This window comes from Ursus americanus, chromosome 13, assembly GCF_024610735.1.
Source record: "Ursus americanus isolate L20-20 chromosome 13, mUrsAme1.1.p, whole genome shotgun sequence".
NCBI classification, from domain to species: Eukaryota; Metazoa; Chordata; class Mammalia; order Carnivora; family Ursidae; genus Ursus; species Ursus americanus.
Window position 1 is genome coordinate 43471898 of NC_142139.1, and position 17120 is coordinate 43489017.

The window sequence follows — 17120 nt, forward strand, 5'->3', positions numbered from 1 at the left end:
GGGTGCGAGTAAGAGGAAAGTGCATGTGGTGGGGCACCTGGCGGGCTCAGTTGGTAGAGGTTGTGACTCTTGATCTCAGGATTGTGAGTGTGAGTCCCATGTTGGGTGTAGAGATAACTTAAAATAAATTTTTTGAAAGATTTTATTTATTTGAGACTGAGACAGAGAGCATGAGTGGGGGGAGGAGGTAGAGGGAGAAGCAGACTCCCCGCTGAGCAGGGAGCCCGACGCGGGATCCCGGGACCCTGAAATCACAACCAGAGCCAACGGCAGACACTTAACTGACTGAGCCACCCAGGTGCCCCTAAAAATTAAATATTAGAAAAAAATGTATGTGGCTATTAAGTGCAATGTGAGACATCCCTGTGGTGGTGAAGCTGTTCAGCATCTTGATTATGAATACCAGCATGCTCTTTGTGATATTGCATTGTGTTATATTTTTGCACTGCCATAATTTTCTCATTGGTGGACCTTGGACGAAGAACTCACGGGATCTCTCTATGTTATTTCTTATAGGTAATGAGGTGGTTGAGTGGTTAAGGTGATGGACTGCTGGGGCGCCTGGGTGGCACAGCGGTTAAGCGTCTGCCTTCAGCTCAGGGCGTGGTCCCGGTGTTATGGGATTGAGCCCCACATCGGGCTCCTCCGCTATGAGCCTGCTTCTTCCTCTCCCACTCCCCCTGCTTGTGTTCCCTCTCTCGCTGGCTGTCTCTATCTCTGTCAAATAAATAAATAAAATCTTTAAAAAAAAAAAAAGTGATGGACTGCTAATCCATTGGGCTCTGCACATGTGGGTTCGAATCCTATTGTCAGTTTTTCCCGCTGAGGCTGAGGAGTGAGTTTTCAACGCTTTGTGAGTGAGAAGATTCATCAGTACTAGTTGGAAGTGGTTATAGGTAAAAAAAATAAATAAAAATAAAAAAAAATAAAAAAGAATGGGAGTGTATTATTTCTTAAAATTGCATGTGAGTCTAAAATTACCTCTTAAAATTTTAATTGAAAAATGTGGAGCTAAGTAGGTGGTTTTTCAAAAAGTTGCAACATAAGAATGGATGGGAAGTAAGAACCTGAAGGAGGGGGGGCCAAACAGGAGACCAACATTAAATTATCAGCCATTAGATAGAAAACCAACTCATCCTGAGTATTCAAATATTTATTCCATTTCATAAGAATAGTTGACTGGTGTTAGTTACATAGGTTTACAGAACTACCACTTTCCAAGCTACAGCTGTCCTTTACCAAAAAGAGCTCAATCTTCCGTAGGATGAGGTTTCCTGCTCTGTAGAACTCAACGACCAGCAGAATGGAAACACTGATTAAAACACAAATCATATTTAGTTCAATTATTGAAGTAGTAACAGAAACAGAATGGGTCGTTAGGATGATTTCACCATAAACGTATTTTTTAACCAATGGCAAGTATGTATGAAGCATCTGTATGTCAAAGGACACAGACTTACTTTAAACATAATCTAACCTTGAAGCCAATTCCAAGATGGTTAGTGTTTGGCTAGTTATCTATGAATTAAAAGAGGAGATGAGGAAAAGTGTGAGAAAAGCTAGTGATATTTCAAATACAGAGTATATTTCAGATATAATTTAAACTTAGAAACAGAACAAATAAGTTTCCTGTTTGCCTGTATTAGCAACATACATTGTAGTTTAGTCAATGTATGTTAGCAGACCAGAAGGAATACAAATGTGATGGCTTTGGGTGCCTGGGTGGCTCAGTCGGTTAAGTGGTGCCTTCGGCTGAGGTCATGATCCCAGTTCTGGGACTGAGCCCCACATCGGGCTCCCCGCTCAGTGGGGAGTCTGCTTTTCCCTCCCTCTCTGCCCCACCCCCTCCGTTCAGGCTCTGTCTTTCACTTTCACTCTCCCTCAAATAAATAAATAAAATCTTTAAAAAAAATAAAAGATAAAAATGTGATGGCTTTATATCATCAGGCTAAATATATGATTATTTGCACACGGCAGACACACATGAAGACAATCACATACATAGTTCTCAATTTTACTTAATGGCACCAAGTGGAACATCCAACGTCAAATATAGGAGACTCCATCTATGATATTCAGAGGAAGTCCTCAAGCAGACCAAATCGACACTACAGAAAAAATAAAATAAAAAATAAATAAGTTGCCCATAGCCTAATAAATTAAGAAAACGAGTATTAAATGTCGGCACCTTCCTTCTCCTGTCTCTTTCAAATGCCAATGTGTTTGCTTTGTTACTAAAATGTATCTGTGACCATACTTTCCATACAATATTATATCTTTTTTTCCCTTGTAACTTACTGTGGCAGATCCAGTTCCAACTCCCTTGCCCATCCTCCCATTAGCTCTGTGCAGTAAGGGGGATGGTGCCCCAGTTCTGCTTACTGAGATGTCTGTATGGGGGTACATGTCAAGCAGACAGGGAGAAAATCTCTTGTTACCAGATTTGCTGCTTTGCTCCCTGCCCTTGAATTTGGCTTTAGTGTCATCTGTAGAAGCCAAATTGCGATTATGAGGTGGTAAGTCAAAACAAAACAAAAATGAACTGTCAACATGACGCTCATAATAGCGAAGAAAAAGTAGGGAGCCTGACTTTGGGTATCTTTTTTGAGCAGCTGAACCAAAGTCAGCCAGCAGCCGGCTACCTTGACCAGCTTGTTGGATGGGAAAAATAAGCCAAAATTTATTAAAGTCATTGGTAATTAGGTATCTGTTACTTGCTATTTGAAGCAAGTGTGGTCCTCGGTGTACACACATTACTGGATAATCTTCGTGTATATAATTATAAATGCTATGGAATATTGCAGAGAGGACTCACTATAGTTATTTATTTGCTTTTATTTGGGGGGGAGTTATCTGCTATTATGGGACTGGAGGTCTTTAATTTTTACACATAGGAGGAAACACCCCCATGGGTTCCGTTTCTGGGCCTTCCATCCCTGGGTAACCACTGAAGTGAAGTTACTAGTTCAAAAGATACAATAAATTGTAAGGTGTTAGATACATTTGAAGTAGTTAAGTTGGATGGTTTGGTTTGGTTTACACATTCTTGAAGAAAGAATTAACAGTTTCAAGGATATTAGTTGATTTCTTTCAGGCCCAAAGAAAATCAGGAGTTAAAGCTAGGCTTTCAGTTTCTGATTATTTTCATCTTTCAAGGATCCTACACCCCCTTCCCTGTAGGGTCTGGACAACAGTACATGGAGAAACTCAGCTATGGAAGACATTAAGTAGGAAAAGCTTTTCTTTTAAAATGGTCCACTGCCCGTTCTGTTAACAGCTTCTCCCTCTTGCTAATTTCTTTGCTTGCATCTGTCAAATATTTTCTGCTAAGGACTCCAGGAGGTCCCACCAGGACCTCTCGTGCTCAGGGTAATGTGACAAATTATATCTGTCTGACAGTATTAACCTTGTGGAGTAGTTCTCAAACTTCGACCACAGAACTCTAGGACCAGAGGTCTGTGAGATCAGTTTAACAGATCTGTAAAGTTAAGATGATTTTGTTCTATTTATTTTATTTTATTATTTTATCTTATCTTATTTTGTCTTTTTCATTGTTTCATCTGCAGCAATGATGTAAAAGCCATGATGGGTGAAACTGTTAACATCTTCATCTAAATCAAAGCGGCCACACGAAACCACTAGCTCTCCATACATTTTACTGCTGTTTTTTAAAGTCAACTTCATTTAAAAATGTCCTTGATGAACCAATGAACATTATTTATTTTATGACACTTCAATCCTTGAGGGCAAGTCTTCTAACATCCCGTGTGACGAAATGAGAAGTTTGCATGAAGGGCTGCTGTGTGCCAAAGTAGGACGGTTGTCTTTAGAACAAGCTCTTGTGTGATTAAGCTGTGAGCTCAACAGCGGCTTTTTTATTAGAACCATATTTTTACTTGAAAGGATATCTGACAAACTATGGTTATTCACACTTGGGCATTTGACAGATATTTTTGTGAAAATGAACAGAATGAGCCAAATGGTTATAGTTGTCAATGATAAAATTCAAGCTCTCCAGCAAACACTAGACTTTTCGAAAACTTATGTCAGCACTTGAGAGCCTGCTGGCTTCCTAATACTTAAAAGACTTTCCTGATGAGATTGATGGTGGTATTAGTAAATGGGATGCCCTGATGTTGTCTATTCCATTTGGAAGCTCTTGACAACTTAGCAAACCAATATTTGAGAATGATCAGTGTATGGTGTTACAAAATAACACATGGGAGAAGACCTATTCAGAGGGCAAGATAGAACAATGGATCGCAATGTATCTGAATGCAAAAAGTTATTTGTATGGCTTCAGATTCATAATACGGCTACTCTGCAAAAAACAAAAAAACCAAAAAAAACAAAAAAACAAGTTGTTGAGTTTTGGTGTCGTATCAAGAAGTATGTCCACCATTGTTTGAAAGGATTACTAAAATATTCCTCCCTTTTCCAACTGTAACTGGGAGAACTCAATTTTCCTCAAATACTTGAATCAAAGCAACACATTAAAACAGATTGAATGTAAAAGTAAATCAGAGAATGCAGCTGCAATTTGTTCAGCCAGACACGACATTTTGTAAATGTAAATGGAACATTTACAAAAGGAACAATTTTTTGTTTGGAAAAATACAGTTACTTATCATAAAACATGCAACTCATGTTACTATCTAACAGGTCTGTTATTACTATTTTAAAACACGTTAGGAAGTATTCTTAAATTGTCTCGGTTTTAATTTCTAACACTGTATCTATGTTTATATCCTACACTTAAAAAAAAAAGTCTTTGGGGTCCTCAAAAATTTTTTAGAGTATAAAAGAGACCTGAGATTGAAAATCATAATAAAAAAAAAAATTGGTCTAGCATATTTGTTCTCCCAGACAACATTTGCATTTTACCACCTTCCTCACCTTTTTTTTTTTTTTAAAGATTTTATTTATTTATTTGACAGATAGAGACAGCCAGCGAGAGAGGGAACACAAGCAGGGGGAGTGGGAGAGGAAGAAGCAGGCTCATAGCGGAGGAGCCTGATGTGGGGCTCGATCCCATAACGCCAGGATCACGCCCTGAGCCGAAGGCAGACGCTTAACCGCTGTGCCACCCAGGCGCCCCCCTTCCACACCTTTTTAAAGCAGAGTAGAGAATTTTAGTGGTCTTTCAAATATCATCACTGGGAATATAAGGGAAGTTGTTTTCAGTTGTTTCAAAATTTTAATGCCTCTCGGTAGTATCTTTTTCTGCAGAAGCTTGTAATGGTTCTTTGTGACAGAAAGCCCCTCTTCCCCAAACTAAGCCTCAGGTAGGTACGGGACAAGCAGGATTTACCTGTCCCTCTCTATAGCCTCCGAAAAGAGATGACAGAGAGCTAGAACTGGACTTATATTTACAAAAAGAAATGCTACATATGGAAAGAGACTTAGCAGATATGCAATCGCACTCACTGGCTATGTAAGTAAGGAGACGAAGGCCCAGAAATGCTCCGTGACTCCTTTAAATTTGGTGGCAAATTGGCACATCTCAAACTAGAACCCAGTTTCCCTGACCCTTATCTGTTCCTATTGTTCTGTATAGCTGGAACAGAACTTCTGCGTTAAAATTGCGTTTTTGCTATTTAACGGTATGATGGGGTTGACCTTAATCTCATCTCAACTTAATGACTTCATCTTTCACCTGATTTCTTGTGGGTAGAATTATACACAATTACTGGTAGTACAACATACATTCCAGAGCTATTGTTAAATTGAAATGATGAGTAAGTGCAGAATGACCTTTGCTGATCAAATATAGAAACAGAAGAGGTCCCCCAGATCGTGGGGAGTGAGAAATCGCTCAGTGTTTTCGGGCATATCTACGTGTGAGCAGGTCTGCCACTGCCTGTGGACTTCCCGAGCCCTGGAAGCCACAGTGAGTTCACATCAATGGCTAACTCATGCAGTCTTTGGTCTGACTCTTAATTTTTTTCATTTCTTTCCATATTTTTCTTCCAGGACATGGGTGAGACTAAAATGTCTTTTCTCTCCAGGAGCTCTGCCACGTAAAGCGTAGTACTAGTTTAAAGGTATGCAGTCTTTGTCACTGAGAATGTTTAGTGTGCTAAAAAATGGTCATTTAATTAAAAGAAGGCCAATCACTACAGTTTGAGATTCCTTCTTGTATGAATCATTCTTATTTTTGCTGTCTTGTGGTCATATTTTGGGCCCTTACCCTAGAACAAATTCTTACAGAGGCATGTAGCTGATCATGAAGTAAGTACACCAGGAAAGTGTGAACAAAGGAGAATACATATGATGCCACAAATGGGAAGAAACAAAAACCAAAACCACCTCACGCATAGATCTCCCAGTATTTATGTGGCCATGCAGCAACTCTTCCTTCACACAGGCCACCGAGTGTGACCATCTACACAATGTGAATCTCTAACAGTCATCTTTTGATTTTATTAGTGTTGATGATCCAGTAATTAAATTCAGAAGACAGATTTACTTTGAAAATTAAAAGTTCTGTATCGTGTGTGTGTGTGTGCGTGTGTGTGTGTGTGCGTGTGTGTGTGATGCTGGGGGGAGGTGGTAGATGGGGTGTGTATACTAAAAAATTGCCAGCATTTCACCATATGTCCTCAAAACTCGGTTATTTTGAAAAGCTGGAAAAAAAAATTCTGGAACCTTCAGATAGCCAAATGATCTTCTTATATTGCATCTGATAAATCACTCGGAGCTATTGTGGGCATAACTATATAAAAATAACTGGCGCTCCTCCTACCTTCCTTTGCCAGCACACAAATACCCATAGAAACTCAATATTATCCTAGGATGAAAACCAACACATTCTCTCTAAGATTATTTGTATTACTTATATGGCCAACACTTATTTATTTATTTTTTAGTAAATATTCTTAGTTATTTTTAGTGATCAGCGGGCTCATTCTGTTCCCTACAAGAATTCTCTTTTCAGAGCTCTGAGATCTCTAATGCATTCTTCATACATTGGAATAAGGCAGTAACATTCAACCCCCCCCCCCAAGTTAGTATATTTGGACTCCACTGTAGAGGGATCAATTATCCAAATGACAAATAAGACTTTTTAAAGGCAATCCCCCTCCACAGAGTTATGTCTAAAGACAGAATTATAGAGGGGCTTTGAGTACAAGTTATTAGTGTGTTTATTTCTGTCTTTTAAAATCAGAATTTTAAAGCTATGAGGATCCTGGTGAACACATTTGGTTTATTATTAAGGACAAAGATGATAAATAGAAAAGCCTACTCTGAGTACAGGTTCTTTTCAAGTTTAGTTACCTGAACGCCTCAGCAGCATTGCTAATAATTATGCATGACTGTATTTAATATTAATGAAGGTGTGTAATTTCTGCAAGAATCAGAATACGATGTAGCTGATCCGCTGGGCTGCTGGGTTCAAGACTATGCATCAGTAACAGTCTTGTTTAAGGGTTTTCCAAATTCTCAAACATTTTAATAATCTTGAAGAAAAAATAGTAAAATGAACTATAAAATGTTTATCATTTTTTAGTCATTCATTTGAGTATTTACTGCTCACTTACTTCTGGATAATTACTCTTTTTAGGCAATGGAGATCAAATGTACATTTTTTAAAAAGATATGGTGTCTGCCCTCAAGAAGCTTAAAGTCTAATAAAATCCAGAAACCACAAGGGCTAGGGAATTAGCTTGCCAGACTGCTTCTAGGTTTATGTTACTGGGAATTGTGTTTTGAATATGCCAAGGCTTAATTAGAAGAAGTAGCTTAAAAGAAGAGTAATGAGGACTGAATAGAGTACATTTATCACTTTTACCAAGACCTGGCCCTAGAAATAGTCTCTGCCGTCGTTGGCCTAAAGTTGGCCTGAAGAAACCAAAAGCCAGAGAATAGAAATATCTTTTTTTTTTTTTTTTATGGCTGTCAGAAAGAAATATATACACTGCTTAGGACACAATTATGAAAGGATATAATACCAGTCCTAAAGCTCTTCCCTTCAGAAAAGCAAAACAACATGCCCATTAAAGGTCTTTGACAGGAGAACAACTTTAAGTCCCAAACGTGTGAAGTTCCCTGATATTTTGTTTCCTCTTCGAAAGCTATTATATCAGTCCCAAACATCCCCAAAGTAGGGGGAGCAAAGACTTAAGTAGCATGATTACTAGGACAGAGAGATGTGCGGATACCATTCACAGAACATAGTCTTGCTGTGAGCCCTCCGGGTACGGTAGCCTCTAGAACCACAGCATGTATCTTTCTTCCCTCCTCCATACCCTGCCCTTGTCACCTCTTACTTGTGGCTCTCAGTCATCCTTAATGCAATTGTTTAGGTAAAATGAGCTACTCTGAAGCTCTGTATGTTAGTGTTTACAGCTCTTTCTGATCAGAAAGGGGCAAAGGGCTTGGGTGTGATAGTCTGCGTTTGGGTAGACTTGAAGATTCTGAAATAAACAGTAGACTTCTGAGGGGAAATTCGGCGTGTACATATGCTGAAATCTTGGCAAGAAGCAAATAAACACCAAGACCCCTACTAAGCTTCTAGTTCTTGCTTAAAACGAAGAGGGTATTAGTAGTGGTGGTGGTAGCTAGGACAGCAGGAAAGAGGAAGGATCAGGCAATGTTTAAAAAAGAAAAAAAGTTTCATGGAGTACACATGTTTTTTTCAAGGGGGAACAAGTTTTCAGTTTGTTTTTTTTTTTAAAGATTTTATTTATTTATTCAACAGAGATAGAGACAGCCAGAGAGAGAGGGAACACAAGCAGGGGGAGTAGGAGAGGAAGAAGCAGGCTCATAGCGGAGGAGCCTGATGTGGGGCTCGATCCCAGAACACGGGGATCATGCCCTGAGCCGAAGGCAGACGCTTAACGACTGCACCACCCAGGCGCCCCCAAGTTTTCAGTTTAGATTGCAAGCAAAAAAAAAAAATTCTTATCCCTCTTAAAGACTGTGGAACAATCCTACACACCCCCATTCTCATGCTCTCCCCAATGCAGAAACCCTATTCTTAGGGAGGTGGAGAGTTTGTAACCTGGGATCTCCAACTATTGGGCTTCAGGAAATACAGAATCCTTTGAAATGATAGTCAAGATATGGTGTGTGTAAATGCACATTTTCTATTGAAAAAGTTTACAGCATTAATTACTTTCTCATGGGATCCTCTGACTCCAAAATGTTTAAAACCACTGTTGCCGATAAAGCATTATTATCAGAAAACACAGATATAAAACAAAAGATTGAGTACAGATCAGGAGTGTTACAATATCACCCAACCAGATCAGAATATAATTTCAACAGAAATGTTTGCATAATGAGAAATTGCCTAGAAGCTGTCTTTGAACAATACACACACAACTCCTTAGAGCTCACATGAAGAGCTCCAAAGCAGGAAGGAGTTACACGTAAGCAATAGGCATGAGACTAGGGCTATCTGGGACCTAGCAAGTTAGATAAAAGATGATCAGATCAAGTCCCTTACTCACATCGCATTCTTGGGTTTTAAGTTACCATTTACCGGACACCTACTACATGGCAGTTACTGACCTAGACATTAAATGTACATAAATTTGACACATGTTATTTTCTTTTTCTTTTTTTTTTTTTAAGATTGTATTTATTTATTTGACGGAAAGAGAGAGACAGCCAGCGAGAGAGGGAACACAAACAGGGGAAGTGGGAGAGGAAGAAGCAGGCTCCCAGTGGAGGAGCCTGATGTGGGGCTCGATCCCAGGACCCTGGGATCACTCCCTGGGCCGAAGGCAGACGCTCAATGACTGAGCCACCCAGGTGCCCCGACACATGTTATTTTCATACATAAAAACATATTCAGTAAGTTTCTTCTTGCTATTTGAGTGTTTTCTATGGATCTCTGTATGTGTCCCTGGGCTCTGGCTGTGAGATACAGAAATGCTGTTTTGTCTGCTCAAGCTACCCTAACAAAGTACTGTAGATTGGGTGGCTCTACAAGCCAACAACAACAAGTAAACAGTCAATGCATCTCTTCCACAACCCAAAACAAAGGGCTGGATCACTTACACAAGACAGACTATGAAATAGTGAAACCAACTCTGCTAATATTAGCCAACCACTCACCTCCAGCCTAAATAAGACAGATAGAGGCCAGTGATGTCAATGGGGTTTATTTTGGAAAGAGTTGCTGACATACTGTGGACTTGCCCTGACTCAGCACCATGAATCCCTGTAGTGGAGGACAGCTACTTGTGCCATGTGACAGGAGTTCAAGACTTCTCTTTAGAGGATTTGGGATGCATTCCTTAAGGTCAGGGAGATGCAGGCTGGGGCTGTTTTTACTAGGACAAATTTCCCATAAGAAGCTGTCTGGAGCTGGAAGACCAAGGAAATGTTGTATAGAGAGTGGGTTACAATTCCATCCATGGCAGAGTGAAAATGGTCTTTTGGACCAGCTATGGACTTCATGGAAGAGATATAGGCTGGAATTGTTTGGCAGTGACCCCGCCCAAGAGGACTGTCTAGAGGTATGATGGATCCCAGAAAAGGAAGAAACATCAGAAGCTCAAGTGCTGTGTGGAGAGTGGTAAACGCCCTGATAGAGGAAACAAATGACTTACTACTCAAGAACTACAGTCTTCAACCCCTAGTGTGAAATCCGTAAAGCCTGCGTTGGACTTCTGTTTTGTCTAGAGAATCAACACCGTATTAGAACTATATGAATCAGGTAAGACAATTTTCCCCTTATCTTTCCTGTCTCTTTTCTACAACCCACCTTAGAATATGCCAAAGCAGCATTACATAAACAGAGAAGAAGGTAGGCCAAGGAAAACAAAACAAAACAACAACCACAAAAGAAGTCATCCATGCTCTCTCTTCTTTAGATTTTCTGAAACAGGTTTGTGTTGGTGGAGTAGAGAAAGGTAATTGGGCAAAAACTGAAATTTTGCTATTATGGTGAATGTAACTGGATTGGATTTTTTTTTTAAAGACTTTATTCATTTATTCAGAGAGAGAGAGAGAGAGAGCATGTGTGAGCAGAGGGAGGTGCAGAGGGAGAGCAAGAGAGAGAATCTCAAGCCGACTCCTCATTGAGCACGTAACCAGACATGGGACTCAACCCCACAATCCTGAGATCATGACCCGAGCCAAAACCAAGAGTCAGTCGCTTAACTGACTGAGCCATCCAGGTTCTCCTAGATTGGGCTTCTATATTATATAAAAGTAATGTGACTATATGTCCTGATTTGCATAGGACAGCCTGATTTTTACTTTTGTAATAATAGCCATCCTTTTCTCTTTCAAGAGTGACATAGTTTGAATGATAACATATTTTCCTAATCCAAGAGTGACCCCAAAATATATGGTACCTAGGTTGGAGGTTTCACCTACAGATGGGAAGAGCAAGTGAATCTGTCAAGTACAAAGGAGAGAAAGGATTGTTTTTTCTTCTATGAAAAGTAAATCTAACAGGAAACCTAATGGGAACAAAGAATATGTTTCTGTACATTGTATGAAAATATTTAAAGTAAGTTCTATAATTATATTTCTGGGTTGCAAATGCATCATGCTTCAAAGATTGTTTTTACAGTTTTGATTTTGTCTCCAGATAAATGTTACCTTTTGTTATTGTTTGTTACATAGAGATATCAAGTTCTGTATGGAACCCATGTGACTATTACAACCAAGATTGTGGTGAACAAAATGGATGAAAATCACGGAAGCAGATTGTGTTACACGATTTTTATCTACAAGAATTTTTTCTATCTGGTTGTATTTCTCATTACATAAAAGACAAGAAAATGAGAGAAAACTCTAGAAAATAACTTCTTGCCCAAACAAATTATGCTTAGAAAATATTTCTCTCATTTTGGGGAAAAGCTGGAAGCCTTTCCCTTAAGATCAGGAACACGACAAGGATGCCCACTCTCGCCACTATTATTCAACATAGTACTAGAAGTCCTTGCAACAGCAATCAGACAACAAAAAGGGATCAAAGGTATCCAAATCGGCAAAGAAGAAGTCAAAATGTCTCTCTTCGCAGACGACATGATACTCTATATGGAAAACCCAAAAGAAGCCACTCCCAAACTATTAGAAGTTATAGAGCAATTCAGTAACGTGGCGGGATACAAAATCAATGCTCAGAAATCAGTTGCATTTCTGTACACGAATAACGAGAACGAAGAAAGAGAAATCAGGGAATCCATCCCATTTACAATAGCACCAAAAACCATACGTTACCTTGGAATTAACTTAACCAGAGACGTAAAGGACCTTTATTCTAGAAACTATAAATCACTCTTAAAAGACATTGAGGAAGACATAAAAAGATGGAAAGATATTCCATGCTCATGGATTGGAAGAATTAACATAGTTAAAATGTCCATGCTACCCAGAGCAATCTACACTTTCAATGCTATCCCGATCAAAATACCGAGAACGTTTTTCAAAGAACTGGAACAAATAGTCCTTAAATTTGTATGGAACCAGAAAAGACCCCGAATCTCCAAGGAACTGTTGAAAAGGAAAAACAAAGCTGGGGGCATCACAATGCCGGATTTCGAGCTGTACTACAAAGCTGTGATCACAAAGACAGCATGGTACTGGCACAAAAACAGACACATAGACCAATGGAACAGAATAGAGAGCCCAGAAATGGACCCTCAGCTCTTTGGGCAACTAATATTTGATAAAGCAGGAAAAAACATCCGGTGGGAAAAAGACAGTCTCTTCAATAAATGGTGCTGGGAAAATTGGACAGCTACATGCAAAAGAATGAAACTTGACCACTATCTCACACCATACACAAAAATAAACTCCAAATGGATGAAAGACCTCAATGTGAGACAGGAATCCATCAAAATTCTAGAGGAGAACATAGGCAGCAACCTCTACGACATCAGCCAAAGCAACCTTTTTCATGACACATCCCCAAAGGCAAGAGAAACAAAAGATAAAATGAATTTATGGGACTTCATCAAGATTAAAAGTTTCTGCACATCCAAGGAAACAGTCAGAAAAACTAAGAGGCAGCCCACGGAATGGGAGAATATATTTGCAAATGACACTACAGATAAAGGACTGGTATCCAAGATCTACAAAGAACTTCTCAAACTCAATACACGAGAAACAAATAAACAAATCAAAAAATGGGCAGAAGATATGAACAGACACTTTTCCAATGAAGACATACAAATGGCTAACAGACACATGAAAAAATGTTCAAAATCATTAGCCATCAAGGAAATTCAAATCAAAACCACACTGAGATACCACCTTACGCCAGTTAGAATGGCAAAAATAGACAAGGCAAGAAACAACAATTGTTGGAGAGGATGTGGAGAAAGGGGATCCCTCCTACATTGTTAGTGGGAATGCAAGTTGGTACAGCCACTCTGGAAAACAGTGTGGAGGTCCCTTAAAAAGTTAAAAATTGAGCTACCCTATGATCCAGCCATTGCACTACTGGGTGTTTACCCCAAAGATACAGACGTAGTGAAGAGAAGGGCCATATGCACCCCAATGTTCATAGCAGCAATGTCCACAATAGCTAAATCGTGGAAGGAGCCGAGATGCCCTGCAACAGATGACTGGATTAAGAAGTTGTGGTCCATATATACAATGGAATATTACTCAGCAATCAGAAAGAATGAGTTCTCAACATTTGCTACAACATGGACAGCACTGGAGGAGATAATGCTTAGTGAAATAAGTCAAGCAGAGAAAGACAATTATCATATGATTTCTCTCATCTATGGAACATAAGAACTAGAATGATCAGTAGGGGAAGAAAGGGATAAAGAAAGGGGGGGTAATCAGAAGGGGGAATGAAACATGAGAGACTATGGACTATGAGAAACAGACTGAGGGCTACAGAGGGGAGGGGGGTGGGGGAATGGGATAGACCGGTGATGGGTAGTAAGGAGGGCACATATTGCATGGTGCACTGGGTGTTATACACAACTAATGAATCACTGAGCCTTACATCGAAAACCGGGGATGTACTGTATGGTGACTAACATAATATAATAAAAAATCATTATTAAAAAAAAAAAAAAGAAAATATTTCTCTCATTTTAACTAAAAATATCTTGCTTTAGATGTATGGCTGTTTTGCAAAAAAAAAAAAAAAGATTACATTCAGTTGACTGGTTTTAAAATTAAAATATTCATATGAAAACTTAATGGGAAATAACTAAATATTTTAGTTGTCTATTATTTATGAAAGTAAAATTTATCATAGAAACCATTCACATCCATCAAAATAGCCTAAGGAAACAGGTGTAGAATAGATTATATTCCATTTAAAACATTGCTTGCTTTATTGTTTTTAAATAGGCATATGTGAAACTGCACCCGCTGGGAAAAAAATGAAATCAGAATGAATCACACACCCAAAGGTCATTGATCTAAAAATATAGGTCCTGTAAAATGGATAAACATATTCTACTTAGTGAAAGTCCTCAAGCGAGAGGATTTTAGAATCCTTCCAAACCGTCTGGGCTTCCCAGGTTGTTAATTAATTTATCAATAACAGAAAAGGCAGCCACTGTCCTCCTGGGGGTGCAGAGCGGATAAAAAAGTGATCCTGCTGAGGAAGGATAGAGATCACGGGGCTTAACCTCTCCCCAGGAGAGCGAGAGCTGCATCTGTGCAAACAGGCGAAAAAGCCGAAGCCTTCACCCTTGGCTTCCTACAGCGGAAGTAGACTGAGCAGAGCCTCAAGAAATCCCGTTCACGATGACGGGCGCGCTCCACTCCTGGCACAGAACGCAACGCCAAGCGATGAAAACAGAACCAGCATTTGTTGTCATCCAGAGAGTAAACATAGTTCCTAAAAGGAATGGGAAATCTCAGGCATTTTTCATGTAGCTGCTTCTACAATTATTATGGAGAGGAAGAATGCTGTCAAGGGAAGCAGCAGTCTACTTGTAGGGAGGGAGGACACGGAAATGTAGTAGCTTGCGAATTTTTTTTTAACTTAAAAAAATAGTTTTAATTGAGCCCCCAACCAGAAGACAACTTTCTTTGATAAAGTATTAGAAGGCATATTAGATGTAAATTTCAGAGTTTTAGATAGCTTGACATACAAACTGTTGCCCCGCGTCGTTGAAAGCTAGTGGGATCGATTTCTCTTTTATAGCGGTGCTTTCGTGGGAGAACACTGTTGATGATACTGCTTTTGGTGAATAAATACACATATGTGCAGCGATGGAACTCATGGTGGGGGCAGTGAGGTCCGTCCACCCTGGGTGCGGGCTATTTAGGGACATGTTGTCATTAGAGAATTAAAAACAATAAAATCAATAAAAGTCAGGGTGACATTTATCACTATGTGCTAGCCGGGTACGAACACGACCAGTACTGTTCATGTTCTTCTGTGCCAGAAAGAACCCCGCCCTCCACTGACTTCCCCACATCGCGGTATGTGTATGTGGGTGCATAGACACAAAAAGCTGTCCCCACACTCACATACAAACTCCACAGACATGGAGATCTTCCTTTAGTGAGAAGTTTATTCACTTGCAAGTTGGTAAAATGGCCTTCTGAATTTCAAGTATAACCTGGCCTAGGATTCAATGCTAGTTTGCCACTAAATTCTGATTATGATGTCACTGGATAAGATTTTGAAAAGTTAACTTTTTAAAATAATACTTTGTTTTTTCATAGTCTCTCCATAGAGTTGATCTCTTAACTCGGTGAGGCAAATCTCCGATTAAGAGGTGAGAATATCAAAAATGATGATCGCTAGTTTTCCCAATGTCATATAGTTTGTAAACTAGTTCGGAAAGTAGAAATGTACTTCAGGTCTTCTGATACTTTATTATAATTATAATAAAATTTTATTTGGGTAAATTTTCACACACTCAGTGAATTACTTTCAATTACAATATTATTATCTCTTAATATAGATGGTGTTTAAAATTTACCTAATTTTTTTACTTACGTAGAACCTAGGAAAAACTATTTTAAAATTAATTTTATTTAGGGGCACCTGGGTGGCTCAGTTGTTAAGCGTCTGCCTTCGGCTCAGGGCGTGATCCCGGCGTTCTGGGATCGAGCCCCACATCAGGCTCCTCTGCTAGGAGCCTGCTTCTTCCTCTCCCGCTCCCCCTGCTTGTGTTCCCTCTCTCGCTGGCTGTCTCTATCTCTGTCAAATGTATAAATGAAATCTTTAAAAAAAATAAATAAATAAATAAATAAAAAATAAAAAATAAAATTAATTTTATTTAAATTCGAAAGTTTTCTTTGTACAACATGTGAGGTCTATCAAATTGCAGATGCCCCAAAAATAATTTGTGATTTGTCTTGTTTATGCAAATGCGAATATAAAATACTCATAATCAAGTGTATACACACCTGCAAGTGTGGTTGTGTGCGTCTATGTTATATTTCTGCTTCCTATGGCATGCTCAATTAGACAATAGCACACGGACCTGCGTTGTTAATTTTTATAAAACTGGTAATAAGCAGAGCTCAAGAAACACGTTTTCACAGACACTGCCAGAGGATAATCTCTGAACCATCTAGTTGACAAATGCAAAAATCTAAAATTCTTAGTAATATCAAATTTGTCGTTTAATATTGAATTATTTTGGGCTAAAAAAAGGGCCTGATTTAATTAGTTTTAGAATAAGCAGAGGGATAATTTTGAATGCATTAAAAGAAACATTATCTTACATAATCATTGCAATGAATAGACTCTGTCAGGTTTTACAATCAATGGGGAAATGGGCAAGAAAACCTAAGTCTGAATATCACTTTGTTTAGTGCTCCGTTCGGGGGGCTGTGAAACACAGCCTGAGGTTATGCACATACAATCAGGTGTGATGGAAAGTGATCTCAACTGGTAAAAAAGGTGAGAATTTCGCTAAAGGAAAGAAGGCGGAGCAGAGAAACTGGTGACCAGCCAGAGGGAAACATCATCACGGATGCCATGAAGGTCTAGTTGAGCGTAGGTTTGAGGAAAGTGAGTTGGTTATGGCAAAAGCATAGACAGATGGACTGACGAGGAGGAGTTAGTCCTAGGTGACATAGAAAGTGAAGATTTAATATGGTAAGAGAAGGAATTTGAATTTATTTTGAATCCATGGGGAAATAAAGCAAAGACTGATGGTTCTCAGCGAAAATCTTTTTTTCCCCTCCCTGGGTTATAGCTTAACTGTATTTCAGCC